Below are 23,208 nucleotides of genomic sequence, written 5' to 3'. Positions count from 1 at the left end.
AATGTGGACAAAATCTTACACTACTGCTATGGACCCGAGTCTGAACAGATATATATGCTTTTTTTTTAGATACTGTATTAATCCCAGAGGGAAATTCTTTACGGCTGCTGCCAAGCAGTGTCATACAATGACTAGCAAGGCGCGCCACAGGCTAGGGTGAAGTGTCTTGCCCAAGAACACACAACAGTGACTAGGGAGGAGTTGGGATCAAACCACCAACTTTCCGGTTACTAGACAACCCTGCTATACCACTGCGCCACTGTTGTTGTACATCTCTGCAAATGAGAGGAGAGGAGAGCATAGGACAGGAGAGTATAGGAGACAAGAGCATAGGAGAGAAGACTGCGATAGCCCCACAGATCGCAAGGTGCGAGAAGGCCCGCAATGCTGCTTGCAGCTTTAATTTTTTTTGGTGTGTGTCTCTGTGGTTGTTGTTAGTCTCTTTGTGGCTGTCATGTGTCTCTTTGTGGTGATGTTTGTCATGTGATCATTTTGTGTCATCTTATGGGTGTTTTTTATTCTCTTTGTTGTTGTTTTGTATATTTGTAGTTGTTTTGAGACTATTTGTGACATTTTTATATATGTGTCTGTGTTTCTGACCTGATTTTATAGGCAAAGGACAACTTTATCTGTCCAAGCTTGTGCCCACCAGCTTAAGCTCCAGCTGAGCTATATGTCAGAGTTAAATGACACCTTTCAACATACTCACACCAACACCATACCGTCACACTGATATGATGTGTGTTATGCTTCATTCATTCACAGATGTCATAATTTATTTTTGTGCACATACCTGCCAGGTGACCAGAGGTTAATATCCAGCTGATCTGTATGGCCATCTTCAAAATGTCTTTTGTCTTTAAACTGCTTCAGTGTTTGCTCCACCATTATATTAGGGGAAAGTACCAAGTGCTAATAGAGTTTTTTTTCAGAACACCCGTTTCAGAGGTAACAGTCTTTGAACACCCCCCTGTGTTTTCACTTTTTTGGATTAGCCCGACTCGCTAGAGACAGATAGATTTAAGAGTACCAAGGCCAAGGCCCGGTGGTTTGCTAAATATCTATATATTTTGGCTGTGTCATTTACAGTCAGTCCTCCTTTACCACGTCACAGACATCTGCAGTGTGGCAGCATTTCAGCAGATAATGGGGGAAAAAAAGTTTTCAGAATGCAAACTTTGCATTCTGAAAATCCCCTTGCGGATCAATAAAGTGTCTATCTATCACAGCTCGACTACAAACAGGGCATATCACCTAAAAACAGAAAGCTACCTTGTCTATGTTAGGTTGCCCTGTCCGTTTTGAGTTTGTGAACATATCGCAATTGACATATTTAAAAGTTTTAGTCTAATAAATTTAGGCTAAATTGTTTTATAACTCTAGGCGCACCTGCTCGCAACAACAGCCGCATCCTTCAGATATATATCCAGACCATGCTGGATGTTAAGCCCTATCATCCAAAGCTGAGCTTCTATGTTCAGTCTCGCTCTGTGTGCAGGACATGTGCAAAGCAAAATTGTAGTTTTTGTAAATTATTATAACATTACAAAAACAATTTTCTGACTTGTCTTGGTAGTCTTTATGTATACTTATAATTAATCTAGGAATCTAATCTAGACAAGGCTACCAAGCATCCTTGTAGTGGGATTGTCTCAACTCCAGAAAAGAACATTTCTTATCACTAGCAAAGTGTTTTTTTGGTGATATTTCCTTTAAAGGAAGCACTTCAGTCTCAGCTAACCAACAGTCCTCAGTGGGTTGTACATCACTCATTGGTTCAGTCACAGATTTAACTTTTACGGCACAGTCTAACAGCTACAGCATGTTCCCCGTCACTAAGCTGCTGATCGACCTTAACCATACAGCTGTGCGTGTGTGTGTCCAGAGGTTAACAGTCTGTGGTCTCCCTCGCATGAAGGGCCAAATCTTTTGGGTTTTGGCTCTGATGTTGTAAAACAGAAGATGCAGCAGAGTTGCTGCGTAATGTGTGTACTCATGTGGTCGGCTCCATAGCAGTGCAGAGTAAACAGCAGCTATGCTAATATCATCCATACAGGCGTCCTACCAAGCTACATATGAGCGGTGTTTTCTCAGCTGCTGTGGGCTGCTGTGGTTTTGAATGCTGCCCACAATGTGGCCACTGAATTTGGCCTGTTGCTGCACAACAAAAGGCAGCTTGAATATAGACGCAGTTCTCTGCAGTTGGTCTGGTTCTTGAAAAGACTAATGATGTTTAAGCTAAGATGCATGTTTTAATAATTCAGGAAGTAGGAACAAACAAAAAGGTTAGTTTTCAGTATTTTTTTAGGTTTAACTAAGCACAATCTTGCATTTGCATTGCTATCCAAGTGATTTCCTTTTTCTTTCATGGTGGATTAGGATTATGTTTATGTTAGAGTTCCAAATTCAGCCCTCAAAAAAAGGTATTACTAAAATAACTCTTATCTTAGATCTCAATGAACAAAATATTCCAGTCGAAAATCTTTATTCATTACATCGTGGAATACATATAGAGTATCTAAAAATGTAAATCAAAATTATAATCCCATGGAGGTCTGGACTTGGAACCATACTCAAAATAAAAGTGGAAAATCACATTACAGGCTGATCCAACTTGAGTGGAAATTCCTTAAGACAAGTCAGAATGAGGCTCAGTAGTGTGTGTGGCCTCCACATGCCTGTATGACCTCCCTACAATGCCTGGGCATGCTCCTGATGAAGCGGTGGATGTTCTCCTGAGCGATCTCCTTCTAGACCTGGATTAAAGCATCAGTCAACTCCTGGACAGTCTGTGGTGCAACATGGCGTTGGTGGATGGAACGAAACATGAAGTCCCAGATGTCCTCTATTAGATTCAGGTCTGGGGAACGGGCAGGCCAGTCCATAGCATCAATGCCTTCATCATGCAGGAATTGCTGACACACTTCAGCCACATGAGGCCTAGCATTGTCATGCATCAGAAGGAACCCAGGGCACACTGCACCCGCATATGGTCTCACAATGGGTCTGAGGATCTCATTCCAGTACCTAATGGCAGTCAGGGTACCTCTGGCTAGCACATGGAGGGCTGTGCGGCCCTCCAAAGAAATGACCAATATTTTTGCAAAAATAATTGGTTCTAGTTTTCTCTGGCAATACTTACAGCAACTTCTACTCAGATTACTATTGTATCTTATTACAAAAAGTAAAGACTGCTGGTGTTTCTGTGTTGTTTTACTAACCTTTTCTTTGTTATATTCTATGTAATTATTAAGTAATATTTATTATTATGTAATACACTACTTAATATGAATTTAATATTTTAATATTTACCAAAACATAAAACATTGGCGGCCAAGGGGATGTTTGAAAGACATGTTTTTATTTGACACTTGAAATGACATACATATTTAAAATATTTACATATTATAACCACAAACAAAAACATGGTCATCTGACTTCTTGCTTTCTTCTTAATTCTAAATTTCTGAACAGTAAAAACACCAAATCAACTGTCCAACAATAACACCTGTATTGTTGGTTTTCCTGTGCCATGATGGGATGGATGACAGTGATTTCTATGATGTGATTCCTGCAGTCCTCTTTCACTGCTTCTTGGCTGACATCCTGTGAAAACACATAAGCCACAATTAGATTTTTGATCATATATTAGCACAAGACAATTACTAGTTGCTAGAAGATCATCTTCATATGGTCATAACGATCATCAAATACCTAATAACCTTTTATCAGCTCCTCTCCACTCTCTCCAAGATACTGCACCAAGCAACGGATAATTATTTCCCTTCTGCCTTCAACCTGACGCTCGGCTGAGGCGTCGCGGGCTACTGACGTCATCAGCTCTGTGACCGCGAGGCTTCAGACCCAGCACCCTAATGCCTTCATAGCGATTTCTGGCGATTTTAACCATGTTAATCTGAAATCAACTCTGCCCACTTTCAAGCAGTTTGTGGACTGTAAAACAAGAGAAAATAAAACTCTAGATTTACTGTATGCTAATGTTAAAGAGGCATACAGCTCCATAGCTCTCCCTCCCTTGGGCAGATCAGACCATAGCCTAGTCCACCTCAAACCCCAGTATATACCAGCAGTACAGCGGCAGCCGGTGACCACCAAAACTGTACGGAGGTGGACACCGGAAGCCCTGGAGACCCTGCAGGGATGTTTTGAGGTGACTGACTGGGATGTGTTCTGTGACACTCACGGTGAGGATGTAGACACACTCACAGACTGTATCACAGAATATGTTAATTTTTGTACAGATTCTCTAATCCCCACCAGGTCAATACGCTGCTTTCCAAACAATAAACCATGGGTGACAAAGGACATCAAGGCATCACTCAACAGAAAGAAGACAGCCTTCTTGAGTGGAGACAGAGAGGAGATGAGGAGGGCCCAGGCAGAGGTGAAGGAGAAGATTGGAGAGGGCAAGGAGAGCTACAGGAGGAAGCTGGAGAGCCAACTTGCCCGGAACAACTTGAGGGAGGTATGGAGTGGCATGCGAACCATCACCGGCCACAATAGGATCTCCGACCAGCTGATGGATGGAGATCTGCAGGAGGCCAACCAGCTGAACCTGTTTTTCAACAGGTTTGATAGTCCACTCCCTGACTACCCTCCTCCTCCCCCTCCCCCTAACCATACTAACCAGTTTCACCTTCCCATCAATAACATCACCCTGCCCCCCTTACCCCACCTTCCATTAACAACCCCCCACCCTCCCCCATCAGATCTCTCTCTCTGCTCTTCTGTGTCCACAGTTGCCATCACCACAGAAGATGTGAGGAGGGAGTTCAGTCGACTACGACCGGGAAAAGCTGCAGGACCGGACGGACTCAGCCCCAGAGTACTCAGGGACTGCGCCACACAGCTGTGTGGGGTCTTCCAGCACATCTTCTCCCTGAGTCTGAGCCTGATGACTGTCCCTGCCCTGTGGAAGACAACATGCCTTGTTCCTGTGCCCAAGACCAAACATCCAAGCACACACAGCGACTACAGACCAGTTGCTCTGACTTCACATGTGATGAAGTCTCTGGAGAGGCTGGTCCTGAAACACCTGCGTGCTGTTGTGGAACCATCGCTGGACCCCCTGCAGTTTGCTTACCAGCCCCGTATTGGAGTGGAGGACGCCATCATCTACCTGCTGCACAGAGCACACACCTACTTGGAGGAGGCAGGTAACACTGTTAGAATCATGTTCTTTGATTTTTCCAGTGCGTTTAACACCGTGCAGCCTGCCCTTTTGAATAGGAAGCTCCTGGACATGCAGGTAGAGACCCCACTGGTCACCTGGATCACTAACTATCTTACAGGTCGACCACAATTTGTGAGGCTGAGGAACACCGTCTCGGACACGATAGTGAGCAGCACGGGGGCACCCCAGGGCACGGTACTGTCTCCATTCCTGTTCACACTCTATACATCGGACTTCAGACACTGCTCACAGTCCTGCCACCTGCAGAAGTTCTCGGATGACTCTGCCATTGTGGGCTGTACCAGCAGAGGTCGGGAGGCGGAGTATATGAGTGTGGTGGACAGCTTTGTGGAGTGGTGCGGACAGAACCACCTGCAGCTGAATGTCACAAAGACAAGAGAGCTGGTGGTGGACTTCAGGAAGCACCAGACACTCCCTAACCCGGTCAGCATCAAGGGTACCAACGTGGACATTGTGGACAGCTACAAATACCTGGGTGTCCACATTGACCACAAACTGGACTGGTCCACAAACGCAGAGGCAATATACAGGAAGGGACAGAGTCGCCTGTATCTACTGAGGAGACTCAGGTCCTTTAACGTCTGCCAGACCATGCTGCAGATGTTTTACCACTCGGTGGTCTCCAGCGTCATCTTCTACTCTGTAGTGTGCTGGGGCAGCAGGATGAAGGCGGCCGACACCAACAGACTCAACAAGCTCATTAGGAAGGCTGGCTCGGTGCTGGGAGTGGAGCTGGAGTCTGTGGTGGAGGTGACGGAGAGGAGGATACTGAGGAAACTCCTCAGTATTCGTAACAACACGTCTCACCCCCTGCACGACACACTGCTGTCCTACAGGAGCACATTCAGTGGTAGACTGAGACTACCGAGGAGCAGCACAGAACGCCACAGGAGGTCCTTCCTGCCAGTGGCCATCAGACTGTATAACTCCTCCCCTTTCTGTAGGGAGAAGCGCTAGATAATCATGTCAGGCATCACTGTCATTCCTATATTATGTTTACTTAGCACCTTACATCTCCATATTGTATCCATGTATCATATATTGTGCTCATACCGCGTACTGTACTCTTTTTGGATTATAGTGACACTTATACTCTGTACTTAACTGCATTTAATGTAACTTAATACCTCTGGCACAAGAATTTCCTTCGGGATTAATAAAGTTTTATCTTATCTTATCTTATCTTATCTTATCTTATCTTATCTTATCTTATCTTATCTTATCTAAACACAAGAAGAACATTTATTGCAGATAACAATACATAACAGCACATACACATGTAAACAGAACACTATATGGGGAATGTAAGCCTACAACTGTATTTTAATGTTATGTGAAGTGCGCGACTCAACGTGGAATTGTTAATGATGTGTGTGGGAGGCAACGTGGCATTAGAGTGACTTGTACCGGCAGGTGTTGCGCATGAAGGGTGGGGGAGGGGAGGAAGCGGTGCAAGCCGCACAGCTCTTCTCTAAAATGCTTATCATGTCACATTATATACCATATGCAAGTCTCTCCTTCTAGCCAGCAGCCTCGGGAACATATCCAGCGTTGATAAAAACCACAACCTCATGTTAATGGGGCCTCTCAGTACAAAAGGACGTGCCTCTGCTGGCTTAGTTAGCTAGCAGGAAAATACATGCTATTAGCTAGCGCTGCTGCTTTCAGTGCAGAAACAATGAGCCACAGGAAAGTACAAAATTCGTTTTGCTTAAAACTTACCTCTATGATTCCATATCCATGAACTTCCCAAATGTATTCAATGACGTCCGCCGTCCTCGTTCAAGTGTAGCTTCTGGACTGTTTGACGGAAAGATTCAAATGTGGGGAGGGGCTCTGACATCATGCTCCAAGTGCAGGGAAGGTTGCCAGGTTCACTCAGTTCACCCAATTACATTTTACTTGGAAATATCTAGTAACTAAAACCAATTAAGTTGTTTTGTGAATATTACTTGGATTGAAGTATTAAATTTACATACAAAACTGAGTTACAAACAATCACCAAGTAAATCACTACATCAAAAACTGCTATTTTAAAGTAAAAGCAATAAATTCTTATTTCTTTGTAGAATTAAATATATAATTGAAGTAATAATTACAGGGCCAAAATTTTTTTTTTCATTGTGTGCTCAGTGTGAACCTGCTCTCATCTGTGAAGAGCACAGGAAACGACTGCTTTCTTTTGCATCTTGGAAATTGCATGCAAACATTACAACTAAGCTTTGGGCCACAACTTGAATTGGTAGAGCGGGATATAGACTTTAGGATTTGTTTTTGTATCAGTAAGCTAGAAAGCCAACAAATCTAGGGCATTCTAGGTGTTGACGTTCTTGACATAAGGTGACATCAGTTTTTCTCTTCCTTTTTTATTCAAAATTAGTCACGGCCAAGTTGAATGAAAATTGGCAGTATTTTCTTACACATTTGTAAAGCTGTAATTGCACTTCTGGTAAATCTAGATTTTTGGGGTCATGTCCAACATTTATGACCACCCTTGTGAACATCATGGACATGTGCCTGTTATAGACAGCCAATGTGGTATCAAGCATTTTCACAAGATCAGCTTTGCTGTTTCCAAATGTTTCTGTATGTTGCTGTTCAGTTGTGGCTGTGTGTGCACATGAAATGTCAATTTCCACTTCTTTCCAATATAAGCAAGGAATGTATACGGCAGCAAATCACTTCATTATTTCTTGGAAAGGTCAACTAGACACCAGGTGCGTGGACAAGCAAACGCACAACCCTTTATGAATCAGACAGAGATTTAATGAATGCTATTTTTGCCATTTCCATAATTTATGGACCTAAAATATCTAGAATTGAACTCTCATACACACCTAGGCCAAACCTTCCCATCACAGCCTTTCATGACTCCCACAAAACCACCAGCGACCCTGTAATGCGAGTCAGTAGGACGGAGGGAAATTCCACGTCAGAGCGTTTCTTGAAGATTCGGCCTTGTCTACAGCTTGCCTCTGTAATTGAATTAGGAAGTGGTGGGAATCTAAAGAGCTGCAGAGAGGGTTGTAAGTAAACAGACATGGCCTTTTAATCCCAGCCTCTGTTTGAAGTGCATAAACCCCCCAGGCCTTTTATGAGGTGTACTTCTCTCGTGTTGTGCCGCGGAGGATTGAGTTTCACAAGCAGGGTTAGTTTATTTTACAAGGAGGCAATGAAGGTGGAGACTGATGAGAAGAGGAGAAAAATAGTTAAGAGAGATGGAAGCAGGAGGGGAGAAGTGAGGAGAACATGTTGTCATGGAGAGAAAAGGGAGATAGGGGGAAGTCAGGCAGGGTTTAAGTCTAAGTGGGTAATAACAGTTTATTTAGGTGGTCAAAGGCTACACTCAGCCAGGGTCAGATGTGATTCTGGGAAAGTAATGTTGAGAAAACATTCCAACAGTGACACTGACAGTGGGAAACAACACATAACCTGACATTTGAGACAATTAGTGTACAACTAGTGTCCATTTGGAGAAGTGGTTAAATGGAGCTCAATAGTGTACCCTTTAAGTTGATAGTATATTCTTTTTTGTATGGATTAAAAAGGGCCTGATATATTATTGTTGTTGTCTGTGGCTGTTTGTGTTGTGCCTGTCTGTTGTTCTCTCCACCTCTCAGCGTAGTTGCTAGCTGGTTAGTGAGTTGTTGCGTGGTTTGTTTTGCTTGTTTTGTTTGAGAGCTGTATTAGTTGCAAAATTGTTAAGAGTTGAATCAATGAATATCATTCATATCATTAACTAATTAACTATATGGTTACGTGTTACTTCCCCTTCCCTGGGGAAGCTGAGCTGGGTCATAACATAATTTTAAAACTGGCCTTCAGGAGTGTTTGGCAGATATAGTTAACTAGACTAGCAATGCACCAGTATCTTTTTGTATAGTGTCACAATATTCTCCTTTTGTGTATAGTCTTGCTAACCTTAGTTAATGGCTGTTAATCCTCGTACATTTGCTCAAACCTTCTAGAGCTTTTTAAAGATTTGACAAGTAAAAATTCTAGGGTGATTATTCAACGTAATCGACGATGTCGACGCTAAAAATTCATCGACATAAATATTTTTATCGACGCATCATTTTATTTTATATTACTGTAACGGAACGGCTGTTTTTCTCTGCACCACTAGTGTGCGCTACTATCTTGACGTCAACCACATTTGGCTCCAGTCGGCCCTGTCTAAACTTTTTTCAAAGTAATGGCGGCTAGAGAGGAGATGAGTTGTGCTCGGCATCTGACGAGTGTCCTAATAAACGTTTCCAAAGACCGAAGAGTTCTTAAGTGTGGCAGTATTTCAGGTTAGCTGATAATAAAAAGTGGTTTGCACTCTTTGTAAGGTGTCGCTAGCATACCACAGCAGTACAATCGCAATGCATCAGCACCTGAAGAGGATATTCTCTGTCAGTGAATAAATGTAAGAAACATTTAGGCTAGAACTTATCTTCAAGCTAGAAAGACGTTGTTGCTGTATGTTACTGCGCAGGATTGATTTAGTCTAGCGTCTTTATTTTACTTCTGTTCGTTTTAAGGACATTTCATTGTGTAAATAACAGCTTATATTGCATAAGGAATGCATTTAAATAATTCAAATTCATATATAATGCATACAATTAACAAATATATCATGTAGGGATGCACGATAACTATTTTTTACAACCGATAACAATAACCGATAACTTCCTGCTTCTTGTAGCTGATACCGATAACAAACAACAACAGTTCCAATTCTCTAAATGAACTTTTATTGTTATTTCAAGTTTCAAGTTTCAAGCAAAACTCTGTTAACAATAAAGGGTTTTACAGAACCAAAAGCCTATGGCTGCTTTAAATGCACAGACGAAGGATTTTCAATTACTTCACATCATAGAATATAAAACTTGTCAGAGCAACATTTTCTGAAATCAAAATAAATGAAATGTGTGACTGTCAAATCAGTGTCAACGTTAACCCAGTCATATTAACAAGTGCATTACATAATACAAAAATAAAGCTTTCAGACATAAATGTAATGCACTCAAATCAAACATGTAATTGATAAATGTACAAAAAAATGTACAAAAAGTGCAATCAATGCCTTTTAAAGAACAGAAAGCATAATGTCAGTTTCTGCCTAAGGTTTTCCTGTCTTTTCATCAAGACAACAGGCTTCCCTAATCTTCAAGTCTGAATAGGCCATCAATTCAGACAGAGAAACAAAGTGCTTTCTTTGGTCTTGCACTGATATACAAATGTGCATTGTCACTATCTTAAGTGTGGGTGGATCAGGGGGAGATTGTTATTTATGAAAAGTGTCAGTCTTTTCACATCTGATTCGGTTTCTTTTATCATCAATCACATGTGCAGCAGCAGAAAACAAGCACCCGCTGTCAACGCTAGTGCAAGGGGCAGAGAGGTATTTACGTGCAAGTTGGGCAAGGGTTGGAAAACGGGACTTGTTGCTTCTCCAGTCTGGGCTCATGGGAAGCGTGGGCCCAGTGGTCTTGTCTCTAGTCAGCGGTTCACACGGATCAACTAGTGTCCATTGGTTTGCGCTCAGAGTTGCAGGTAGCTGATAATATACTCCATAAACTGCAAGCGCTTGCTTCTGCTGCAACAGGCTCCTCAGCATGTAAAACGTGCTGTTCCATCATGTGGATATGTCGTGATGAAGCTGTGCTGTTTTCAATCCTAGTCGTGTCTGTAACTCCGCCAGACGGGAGGTAGCGACTTATTGTGTCAATTCGCCTCAGATATACTCCTTTGGCTCAACAAAGCCTCGTTTACAGCCAGCTCTAAACTTATTGCAAATTGCAATTGCATCGTCTCTCTCTGAAATAGTGAAAAAGTCCCACACTAATGACGGCGGTGCCATGTTTGTTAACAAACCCCTAAAAAAACAAAGAAGAAGGGCCGAGGTTAGGAGGGCAACAGCCAATGGCAAGAGCCCTCTTCTTCTTCTTTGTTTTTATGGTGGTTGGCAACAGCAGCATGTATCGTGTACTGTAATATGTGATCCAAAACCATTTAGGTTTACTATTATAGGTTCTATTTTATCGGTAAAAATTTTAATTATCGGAATTATCGGAATGATGTCATTTTTTTCAATATCGGACTGATAATTATAGGTGGCGATAGTTATTGTGCATCCCTAGTATCATGTATATTATGAAACGAGTAGGCTTAAAAGAATGTTTGATCATTCAATGAGATTTTTTTTCTCCACTCTTATTACATGTTATTACATGTTAATGTGCATGTTAGTTTTCTTCTCTGTTTCTCTCAGTTGCAGGCAAAGCCATGTAACAGACTTCCTCCAAAAGAAGGACTGCTCACCACAGTTTGCTACAGCACTAACGGATAGTGTCCTGAAGATGATCATAAAAGACATGAGACCCCTTTCAATAGTAGAAGATGAGGGCTTCTGTGCTATGGTCAACACATTCCAACCTGGCAACATTCTCCCTAAAAGAACATGCTTCACCAGCATGATGGAAAAGAAGTATGTGGATGAATTACAGAAAGTCAAAAAAGATGAAGAAATAAGAGAACTTGCTCTTGAATCTTGATTCCAATGCACTCCAAAAGTGTTGCAATTGTTAATTGTTTTTTGTTGTAGTTTAAATCTGCAGTAATGTTATGTCTTAAATAAGCACAGAACTTTTGTTAAATAAAATGAACTAAATTAAATGTCCCCAGTGTTTTTTTTTTCTTTTTTTGGGGGGGGGGGGGTGCGAAAAATTAATCATTTAGATTATTTAATTAATCGATAAATTAGTCGATAGATTAATCGATATAAAAATTATCGTTAGTGGCAGCACTAAAAAATTCACATGAATTGAAACAACATCAGAAACAGTCCTTCCTTTAATTCACACCCAAAGTTCAAGAGACAGTTAGAGAGCTTTAGCACTGGTAACACTATCTGTACTAACAATTATTTATGCAAATTTCAGGTTGTCTAACTAGCAACGTATTGGCTATTTTTTGCCCTTTTGCCCTTTTGCGCTCAGATTTAAGAATGTTATTTGATAGCAATTATTTGTGCAATCCCCTTGAACATTGCAACATAATCAAAATAAGTAGTATTTATTCAGAGAGAAAATCTATTTGTCTTATTTACTTTACTTTATTTATAAAACCATATTAGAGGAGGCAGGGGCCATTTTGCTTGTTCGTGGTTGTTGGGCTCTCTGTGTTGGCCCTGCAATAGATTAGGGACCTGTCCAGGATTTACCCCACCTCTTGTCATTAATAGCTGGGGTAAGCTCCAGCACCATGACCCTGTAGTCACTTACAAGGGGACATGACATTTCACTTACAGCCTACTAGTAGGAGATATTTTTGCTTCTGGAGGGCTGGTTTTAGAGCGCCAACAGATTAAGAAGTGCCTAGACAGTATCCAACAAACCCAACTTGGAAGCACAAAAAACCCTATTGACCTCATTATTAAAATGGTCAACAGTTTGGTCTCAGAGATAATTCAATCGATCCAACCTTTCTTGTTTGCTTAAGAAGGTTGGTCCTTCTGCACTTCCATCCTAAGATATTAGAATATTTTTAGTGATGTGTACTTAAATAAATGATCACATCTGTTTAACATGAACATGTATAACATCAACTTTTAAAGGTGTAAATGTGTGGAAATGTTTAATTTGTAATGAGGCAGTAGGAGTGCATGTGGGATGAAAAGCAGCAAAATAAAAGTCATCAGTTTATCTTTGTTTTTTCTTGGAACAGATGAGAGATGAATGACTGACTGGATTGCTTATGTTATTCTAAATCTTAAGTAAACTCTTATTTCTTCAAAATTAGTTGAAACTTATTTTGATTTGTGGGTTCAAATTCAGCAGAGAGTATAACTGTGTTACAGACACAATGCTACAATCTCTCCCCAAAGAAACAGAGCTGTGTTTCCATTTTAGTCCAATAATTTATCTCAAGATTATGCCTTGGCAAAATGCATGACATCTATTTCAGCGCTATCCAGGTCTATTTCTTTGCACTTACTCTCTCCTTAGTGTGAGGTCCTGCAGCTCACCAAGCCACATGGAGAATTTATGACAGAAGGACCTCAGTTGCATACCTTAGATTTCTCTTCAAACAGATCCTTCTATACATGGGCACAAGACATCCATAAATCACCCTGATGAGGGTAAAAAATAACAAGAAAAGACTGGCTGGATACATAGACACTGCGCCCATGATCCACACTGTAGCTACAACACTAAAGACTAGATGGCATTGTGCTTTCAAAAGCTAAGAGGGGATTTGTGCCAAGCAACTGATAACAGCGGTAAGGCTTCTTAGGTAGCAACACAAATCAATCCCAATCCATAAAGTACAGCATGTGAAAAACCCAACATGAAAAAATGTAACCTTTCGTTAATAATACAAGTTTAAGTTTACCAATCATGAGACCAATAGAGCTGCAAAAACCCATGTTAGGAGGTGGGCTGGGGATGGAGTACATGCAATGTTGCAGATTTTTACTCAGTAGTCCAGGGGTCTAGTCTTCGTTTTCACTTGCTAGAGTGTTAGTGCTAGAGTTGCTGGAGTTAGGCATGAAAACTACTGGTTAAGGTGAGGCACTAAAACAGGGGTGGCTGTGGCCCATGTGGTAGAGCGGTTGTCCACCAACCATAAGGTTGGCATTTCAATTTTGGGGACTGGCTTGTGTTTCCGGGCAAGACACCCTAAGAGTGAGTACCTTTGAGTAGTTGTGACAAGTCCCTGTCCCCATGAACACATACAGTATATATGTTTTCATAAAGACTTAACAAAATGTTGCAGATAAACAAAGGAAAGGATTATGCAATAGAAGAGACTTGAGTTCAGGTCACAGTTCTCTGAATACGTTTTTGGGGGCAGCGGGATCATCCACTGCTCAGCCTGTGTGGTTGTGAGGTCGGCCTTGTTGTCCTCCTTGGCTGCTGTGCTGTACAGGCAGCCTCAGCCAAGCCAAACAGCCGTACACTCCACTGTCACAGCTTTAGTCTTAATTTAGACTTTATTTTGATTTCACCTCAAATCTGCAGATTCCACAGCAGCTGTTCTCCATCTCATTACTTCTGTTCCTTGTTTCCCATTCTCTACTGGCCCTTTACCCTGCCCCAATACCTACTGTAGATGTAATATGGATTTTTCAAAATGTGACATCTGCCCTGTCAGAATGTATTTTTGTCTTAGTATCCATTATGCAGAATCCACTCCAAGAAACATATTTCATTGCTGTGGAATGACAAAAAGGTGTTGAAAGTATGAATGTGTGCAAAAAAATTGTACAATACAAAGTGTTACAGAACCCGAAGAGAATTTTAAATGTTACTCCAAGGAAAAAAGGTGAATCTCAAGGATGTACTCCAGTGAAATCACATATGCAGATAAGCTAAGACACGCACGCAGACACAGACCCACAGAGGGGAGAGAAAGTCATTAAGAAGGTCATAAATCACAGGGAGCAGTGCCAGAGAACCATCACTCTCCTACTGTCCAAACACACTGCTCTTACTCACCTTATTAGCAGGAGTCCTACTCTCTCTGAGACTGCTGATATTAGCCTCCTTGCTGAAGATAATCACAAAGATTACATTACACTTGCCAGAGGTACCAAGACAACTACTGGAAATGTTAAGTTGAGGAGGCTGGATAGCTTGATCTATTCAGAGAATAGCCCTGTAAAAACACCAGTACACAAGTAGAGTTATTACAAAATTACCCATGGCAGAGGTGCCAGTATTCATTAAGGCGATAAGGAATTGTGTTTTTCTACTACAACATCTAATAGTTTAGGTTTTATGGTGTAAATTGTACAAGTGGGATTCAAACACAAGTTGACAGTCTACTCAGTACACAACTTGGGCTTGTGTCTGTCAGTGAATATGAAAACAAATTGGTCAAAACTAATGGTTAAGCTTTTAGAAATGGTTTTGTGAGTCACCAGCCCAAGATGATAAATCAACAAGGAAAGCAAGATTAAAACACAGCACACAAAAAAGTCCAAATTGCTAGAACCCTTCCCATAAAAACAACCTGGCAGAGTGGTGCTGAGTGGTGGTGAGTGTCTTCCCTCCTTCTGGTAGGGGGACTGAAGACAATGGGACAACACTGTAGGGTGGGTCAGCTAATCAACAGCAGATGGAGACAGAGCCATTTTAGTTTTAGGAGAGCCATCCCACTTCCTTTAATCATTTATACCTGCTTCTAAATACTATATCAATAACACTTTTTTACCAGAAAACAGCAGTCTTTTCATTGTCTTTTCTCAAAGCTAACAAAACTTTTACCACACTGGCATTCTGCCGATGGAGTCTGAATGATTCCTTTTTGATTTTTGTTGTTACCAGCCATACAATAAATAAAGCTTTCCAAGAACAGCCAAAAAATCAGCTCCAACCCTTAATTTGCCACTATTTTTGCCAATGTAAATTTTAAAATGGTCTATGCAGTTCTTAGTCTAAATCTGCATGAAAAAATGCTTCCAAATCATACCCAGTCCCTGTGATTTATGACCTTCTTATGGTGGGCCTGAAGTGGCCCTCGAACCAGCAGCTTGAGACCCATACTTAAGTTAGTGAGATGTGTTAATAAGTTGTTGTAGACATTTATAGATTTGGTGTATATTACTGTAATTAAGTTTTTTTTAATTTCTACAATGAATGGCATTATACACACTCTCTATCTCTTACACACACAGGCTGCCATTGCCTCTGTCCTCAAAACACACAACCAATGACCAGCCTATAGTCAGAGCCTGGGAATGGGACTGACAGGCTGTAAAAATAGCCTTACAGGGGCTAAAAGGCAACACCCAGAGCCACCCAGCACAATGATAACACACACACACTGACACACACGGGAAACTATTACAGTTTAGTGCATACTGTAAAACAGTCAACACCATCAGGGTGGAAATCTGTCAAGGGTTCACAAAGTTTTTGGAAAGTGCGGTCGTGTGTGTGTGTGTCTGAGCATGCATGAGGAGTATATGAGCCTTAAGTGCACACTCATTATGCACCTACACCAACACATTTCTGTAGTCTCTGCTGTGAGGGGGTTCCTCCTTAAAGTGCTGCCCGGCTGCTAAGGATATTAATCACTACACTAAGTGTGTGTAAATGTGTACCTGACTGAATTGGTTCCCTAGAAGGAAGTGACGCATTAGAAAGTGTGTGAACTCAAAGGGATTTCCATCTGCAGGGTGTCAGTTACTGAGAACCAAGCCCGTGTTATCTGTAAATCAGTGTTAACAGAGCAGGAAATTCTCACCACCGACGAGGAAAATGGGTTACCTCCATGTGGGAACTGAGGCCTCCAACTTTTTCACATTGTAAAGTCAAGTTTCATCCCAAATTTGTCAGCGATACTGTGTAATCGTGTTATCTAATTTCATGTGCAAAGGGGGAACTGATGAAGTGAAGGGAGAAAGGGGAAGGAATGAAGGAGTTAAAGAAGATGAATTGGGAAGGACTGGAAAAAATGCAGGTAGAAGGAACTCAGTCCAAAATTCCTGTAATGCTCTCAGTAGTTTGGAGCATGTAGAAACTAGAAAACTGAGGCAAGACTCCATTCCATCAGATTATTACAGTTATAGAGAAATCCATGAAGAGACAATCACAAATACTCAATAACAGCAGGCAGGCCTTTACAGTGACACATTAGATCTTCAATAATGGCTTGTTCTCAGCCACAGGAAGGTAAACTATATTGGATAACACACAAAATTCCATCACCATTGACAAACACGTTGTCAGGGGAGGGAATTGTGTGACTTCCTATAATTTATGATGACTAACCTTTATGACAGCAGGACAAAGAGCAAGCATGTGGAGAATTTGTTTACAGGCACTCAGTTTGGGCTACTGAAATATAGCTTGTTAAAACTTTATGATAACATATGCATAAAATTGTACTATTTAATGTTGCAGTCGTGCCAGATTGTAATCTCTAATTGATCAATGAATTAAATGTACAGCGTAAGGTATGTATTTTAATGGAACTGGAAAGAAATGGCAGAGGCTGTCCACAGGTGGTCTCCAGAGGAGGATGTCCAACTTTACAGTAAAACTTTTAGTCTCTTTATTGACACCTGGGATCAGCTACAGCGTGGAGCAGGTTCAGAAATTGGATGGATTAATGGATGCTATATTCAGTTTGTCCATATTTATATACATATTGATTTAGACACAGCCCACATGTGGAACTTTGGAAATGTTAGTTTATGGTTTTGCAAAAAAATACACCAATGTGGACTTGATGAGGTTTTCACATGAAACACTGTTTTTAGGGTGAACTTCTGTAGTTTGACATTCATCCAACCACTTTAGAAGACATTTGTGTGACATCATGGAAGATTCGTCCATCTTATTTTACAGTTTGTGGACCCCTGTCTGTCTGGGTCACATGGTACTCATGTCAACCTTCAATCAGCCAGTGTAGCAAAATAAGTAAATCAAATAAATAAATTGATTTGTATGTCTTGCTTTAATTATCAACATAAAATGGGTTCTCAAATGTAGCTGGGTCTCATTGCTCACGTAAAGCACTTGGCTCAGAGAAAGGACACGTTTACCGCACATCTTTTCACACATAAATGCCAAGTTAGGAGACTTTATCCTGAAGGCCCATCATTTGGTATGAAGCACGATAGATGTAACCTCAAGTGTGTTGTCACACTACCCTACTGACATCATGCTGCATGATTTGTATGTATTCAAGTCCTGAAATGTCTTTGGAGCTGCAAACATCTCCCGGAGTTGCCACATGCAGCTTTAAACAGGAAAATCAATCTGAGAACAGATGGTTTGGGAGGATTTAAGCAATAAAATCTCTGTTGTTCATCACAGGTCAGCATATGTGTGAAATTCCACACATAATTCAGCATCAGTGCTAGAGCAGCGTGAACGTCCAAAAAAAGCAGCCCAATATGCTGGTACTGGTTCAGGTTATGTAGGATCCGAGGAGCTTTAAGTGCCTTCACTCTTCCCCTCTCCGCTCTCACCTCCTTTGTCTCTGTCCAACCGCCTTTCTTCTCCCCTCTGATTCTCAGAGACAATAGGATCCAGCTGTGATGTTGTAAAGTCCTCTTGAACGTCGCTAAAGAGGCAGCATGGCTTCAATTAGCCTGTCACATGCTAATAAAGCTAGTTAAAAAGAGGGACAACAAGCCAAGTCACACACACTTGCTTGTAAATGGGCAGAGAAAAGCATTGATAGGCACTATGTGTCAGCCTTTTGGGTGTGCCAGTACATAGCTATCCTGCAGAGTTGTCATTGATTATGTTTACATGCACACCACATTTTGATTAATGTCCATATTCTGGGTAAAGCAATACTCAGAATAAGGTGTTTACATGCACTGCATTTGCAGGAATGTCCTTCATTGCATGTTAACCACAATATTCTGAATATACCAGACATACTCTAGTAGCTGTAGCAGACATTAGGGTACAAGCACAATTCCCAAGCCATCCAAGGGAAATGAACGCTAAATCTATTCTTCATCAGTATTTATTGACACACCCATTTACATGCTCAAAAATGACAAGCAAACGAAAAGTGTCATACCCACTGTGAAGCATAGTAGCAGGGGGCTGGGTTTGCTCCACAGTCACCTTGCATTCACGAACTGGATGGTGAACTCCTTTAAATATTAGAGTATTTTCAGAGTCAGAGACTGTGAAGTTGCTAGCATTAAATTGCCTTTTATGCCATACCATGCAGTGAAAAGTCTATTGTGTGAGTAATGTGTTTACATGGTGTTAGCACATGGCTAAGATTGGCATACATTGGGTTAATATCCAAGTATTGCTGTGCATATAAGTCAATGGATGAGAAGAATTGCAATCTAATGTAACCTGCATGTGTTTGGATTTTTGGGAAGAAGCCGAAGCACCTGGAGAAAACTAACTTTACCACATATGGTACACACAAAAACAAAAATGTAGCAAAGATATATACACATGCAGACAATTATTGTGCGAAAACATAGTGACAGTGCCAAGTGTGTTGTGTTAGTGGGACGTCCATGTTGTCTGCTGTCTGAAACACAGATAGCCAAACACCCAGTAATCAAAATCAATGTAACTACACACAGACATATGTGTGTGTGTATTTCTACGTCTGACACGGATGTGTGTGTTCTCTGCCCGAGCCCGACCTGAGCCTAGGTCATTCTTATTATTACCTGTATAACCTCAGCATTTGCACTACAATTAATAGTTTTGATAGATTGTGAAGCCTCTATTGTTTTTTTTTCCCCCAAGAGTTTATCGAGGCAACTGGACTCAAGGATTGTTTTTTGAAGAGGTTTTGCCAGTCCCCCAAGTGGCTTCTTCAGTTCTGCTACTATTCTGGTTGGGAATCTGAGTTTTATGTGTTCAGGACTTCTGTGGGTGGATCTTGCAGAAGCTCACATGACTAAGATTCCTATAGTTGGTTAATGGTCAGAAACTGTCTGGGCCATGTGCAGGACTTGTTGACGGCCCATCGTTAGTGTTTAAGTGGGAGTGAAGTGTGCTAGGAAGGGATGAAAGGACAGAGTTGTAAACAAGTGAGAGCTGATGCCTCAGCCCTCCTCCTCTGTTTAGAGAGGTTTTTTCCAATTTCACATTGATGGCTTCTTTGACTCCCCTTTCATACCATCTGTCCTCCCTGTCTAGGATTTGGACATTATTATCCTCAAAGGAATGACCACTGTCTTTGAGGTGAAGGTGAACTGCTGAGTCTTGTCCTGAGGAGGTGGCTCTCCTGTGCTGTGCCATCCTTCTGTGTAGTGGTTGTTTGGTTTCACCAATATAGAGATCAGAGCATTCCTCACTGCACTGAACTGCATAGATTACATTGTTCTGTCTGTCCCTGGGAGTTTTGTCCTTGGGGTGGACCAATTTTTGTCTCAGTGTACTGGGATCTGATGTGCATTGAAAATCCTTCTGAGTTTCTCAGAAACTCCTGATATATATGGGATGACAATGTTTTTTCCGGTGTGACTGGTCCTGTTCTGGTTGGGCTGTCTACTCTTCTTTCCTTTTGCCAGCTTTCACCAGGGCCCAGTTTGGGTAGCCACAAGTTCTGAGCTGTTGCACTGTTGTTTTTGCTCCTTAGTTCTACCTTCTGTCTTTGTGGGTATTGTTTGTGCCCGGTGTTGTAGGGTCCTGATGACCTCCAGTCAAGAAATGCCAGACTGTTGTCTTTGACATCCTCCCGAGTGAATTGGATGCTTTTGTCCACTGCATTTATGTGTTTGGTGAAGTGCTCCACTTCACTAGTTCAGATCTTCACCCATGTGTCATCCACATATCTGAACCAGTGAGATGGAGCTGTTTCTGGGAAGGAAGCTAGAGCTCTAGCCTCCACCACTTCCACCTGTTCACAACTCTGTCCTTTCATCCCTTCCTAGCAGACTTCACTACCATTCAAACTCTAACGATGGGCCATCAACTAGTCCTGCACATGGCCCAGACACAGTTTCTGGTCGTTAACTGACCATTAACCAACTATAGGGATCTTATATGTCAGGGTCATGTGAGCTCCTGCAAGATCCACCCACAGAGGTCCTGAACACATAAAACTCAGATTCCTAACCAGAATAGTAGCAGAATGGAAGAAGCCACTTGGGGGAGTGACGAAATATCTTCAAAAAACAATCCTTGAGTCAGTTGCCTCGATTTAAACTCTTGGAAATGACTATGACCTGGATGAATGAGAGCATCCACAGATCTATTGTTTTTGTTTAACATTAGTTGGTGTAAGTAGCTTGTTCTTGTGGTGCCATTGCAAATGATACAACATGCTAGTAGTGCTTGCCGTGGTGTAAGGCTTACTGTACAGACATAGTTTCCAGTTTTTGTCAATCTTCTCACCGTTGTCCTGTCTCTTAGCTGGGAAGCCAAAACGAGTCCAGACCTCCGATTTATGTGATGGAGGAGCGTCCACTATTTCCCCATCGTCCATTTTCATCTGAAGTTAGAGCGCTGCTACTAGGCAAGTGGGTCAAAAAATCATCCCCTCCACATTCTTGAAATTTCTTTTTTTTAACTTGCTTTTTATTGTGTGTGTCTTTGAATTTTTTAAATCTTTTACTTAAGTCAACTCTAGTTCAAAGCTGAAAATCAGGCTTGGGCTGGTAATGGGACAGCACAGGTGGGGTTCAGGCCAATTATGCATGAGCTCGGGTAGGGTCGGGCCAAATTAGTGCTTAGATCATTCAAGATTCGTTGTAATACAGTTGTCCTTTAATTCTATATTTTTTGTGTAAAAACTAAATAAAAATCATCTGACTGTAGTGGTTCTGTACAAACTAAAACACTTGTGGAACAAAGTCCTAATGACAGGTGAGACCAAAGTGGAGTTGTTTGGTCTTAATGTTCACCACCATGTCTAGCCTAACCCTAACCCTGAAAACCAAACACAGCATTTCAGCTGAAACACCTCATACACACTGTCAAGCATGGTGGTGGAGGTCTGATGATTTGGGCCTGGACACCTTGCAGTCATTGAGTGGGCCATGAACTCCTCTGTATAGAGTGTTCTAGAGACAAATGTGAGGACATCTGTCTGGTAGATGAGCAACGATCCAAAGCACAGCAGCAACTTCCAAGAGTGTCTGAAAAAAAATTCAAGGTTTTGGAATGACAGAGTCAAACCTTAGACCTAAACCCAATTGAAATTCTGTTCTGGGACCAATCCGCAATAAACAATGTTGGTGTTCTGTACACTTCTGAACGATTGTTTCTTTAGATGTTTCATATTCAAACATTTTAAAGCTGTGATATAATACAATTCAAAGTCATGGTTATGACAGCTGAAAGAATAACGATGCTCTTATGTTTTGCCCTGCCCTTGCTGACAGGAAACAGGAAGCAGGGAGTATCCTGCTGTCTTTCCGCCACCAATTGGTTCCAATTGTCATGACTGGTGACATCACCTGCTGCGTTGTAATCCAGTGTGTATTGCTGGAATGAAAAACATTTCTTTTTGTTCCTCTTTCGGAATACTCGGTATTTGAAAAACATCCATTCATCCAATTTCCTGGATGGACACTTTGTCCTGTCCCATTAGCAGAACGGTTCCCCCTTGTGAGCCGGGTCCTGCTCAGGGTTTCTTCCTACTCAAAGGGAGCAACTGTCTGCTTGCTAGGGGTTGAGGTTCTGGGTTTCTGTATAGCATGAAGAGACAATTTTGATTGTAAAAGGTGGTATATAAATAATTCAATTCAAATTCAATTCAAATTCAATTAAATCCTGTACTAAAGGGTCATGGGGAAGCTAGAGCTTATTTTAGCTTTAGGTGGGGTAGAGACCTGCAGCAGGTGGGAATTCCCCCAGGTCCCACGGAACCCGACACCAATCTCGCGGGAATGTGCAGGATTACCTGTGCCTCGGGCGGGACTGCGTGGCCAGGCAAAATTTTGGTTCCTGAGATTCTTCATTTCAAATCTAACTCTTAAATATCGTATCTAGATTGTATGAATCTAATAACTCAGGTCCTTTGTTCAATGTTGTAAAATGATATAATAAATAAATCTCATGTTTTAATTGTGGTCGGAAATGCTCAATCATACCCAGTTTGCTAGAAACGAATATAAAACATATTAAATATTTTACTTTATGTTATTGAAAACATTATACAGCCCTTTAACCGAAAATTAACAAACATTACAGCAAAACAACACATACAAACAGCCCAGTTATTACTACAGTAATTTAAAGCTTTCGGCTCTTCTCCTGATGCACTGCATGTCAGCGTGTGTGTGGGGTGTGCCAATCCAAACTGATACATTGGTGCCCTGTGAAAAAAAAACCCCATCATTTATTAGGACTGCACTAGACTTTCTGTACGGAACTCCGCGCGTGGTCAGGTTGGAATATACACTGCCCAAAAAAATAACGCTACAATAACGCATCCTAGATATCAATAAATGAAATATTCCAGTTCAAAATCTTCATGCATTACATGGCGGAATATGTTAAGAATAAAATAAAATAAAAATGAACAATGTAAATTAAAATTATTAACCCATG

This window comes from Parambassis ranga, chromosome 5 (genome assembly GCF_900634625.1).
Source record: "Parambassis ranga chromosome 5, fParRan2.1, whole genome shotgun sequence".
Taxonomy (NCBI): domain Eukaryota; kingdom Metazoa; phylum Chordata; class Actinopteri; family Ambassidae; genus Parambassis; species Parambassis ranga.
This window is presented reverse-complemented; position numbering follows the sequence as displayed.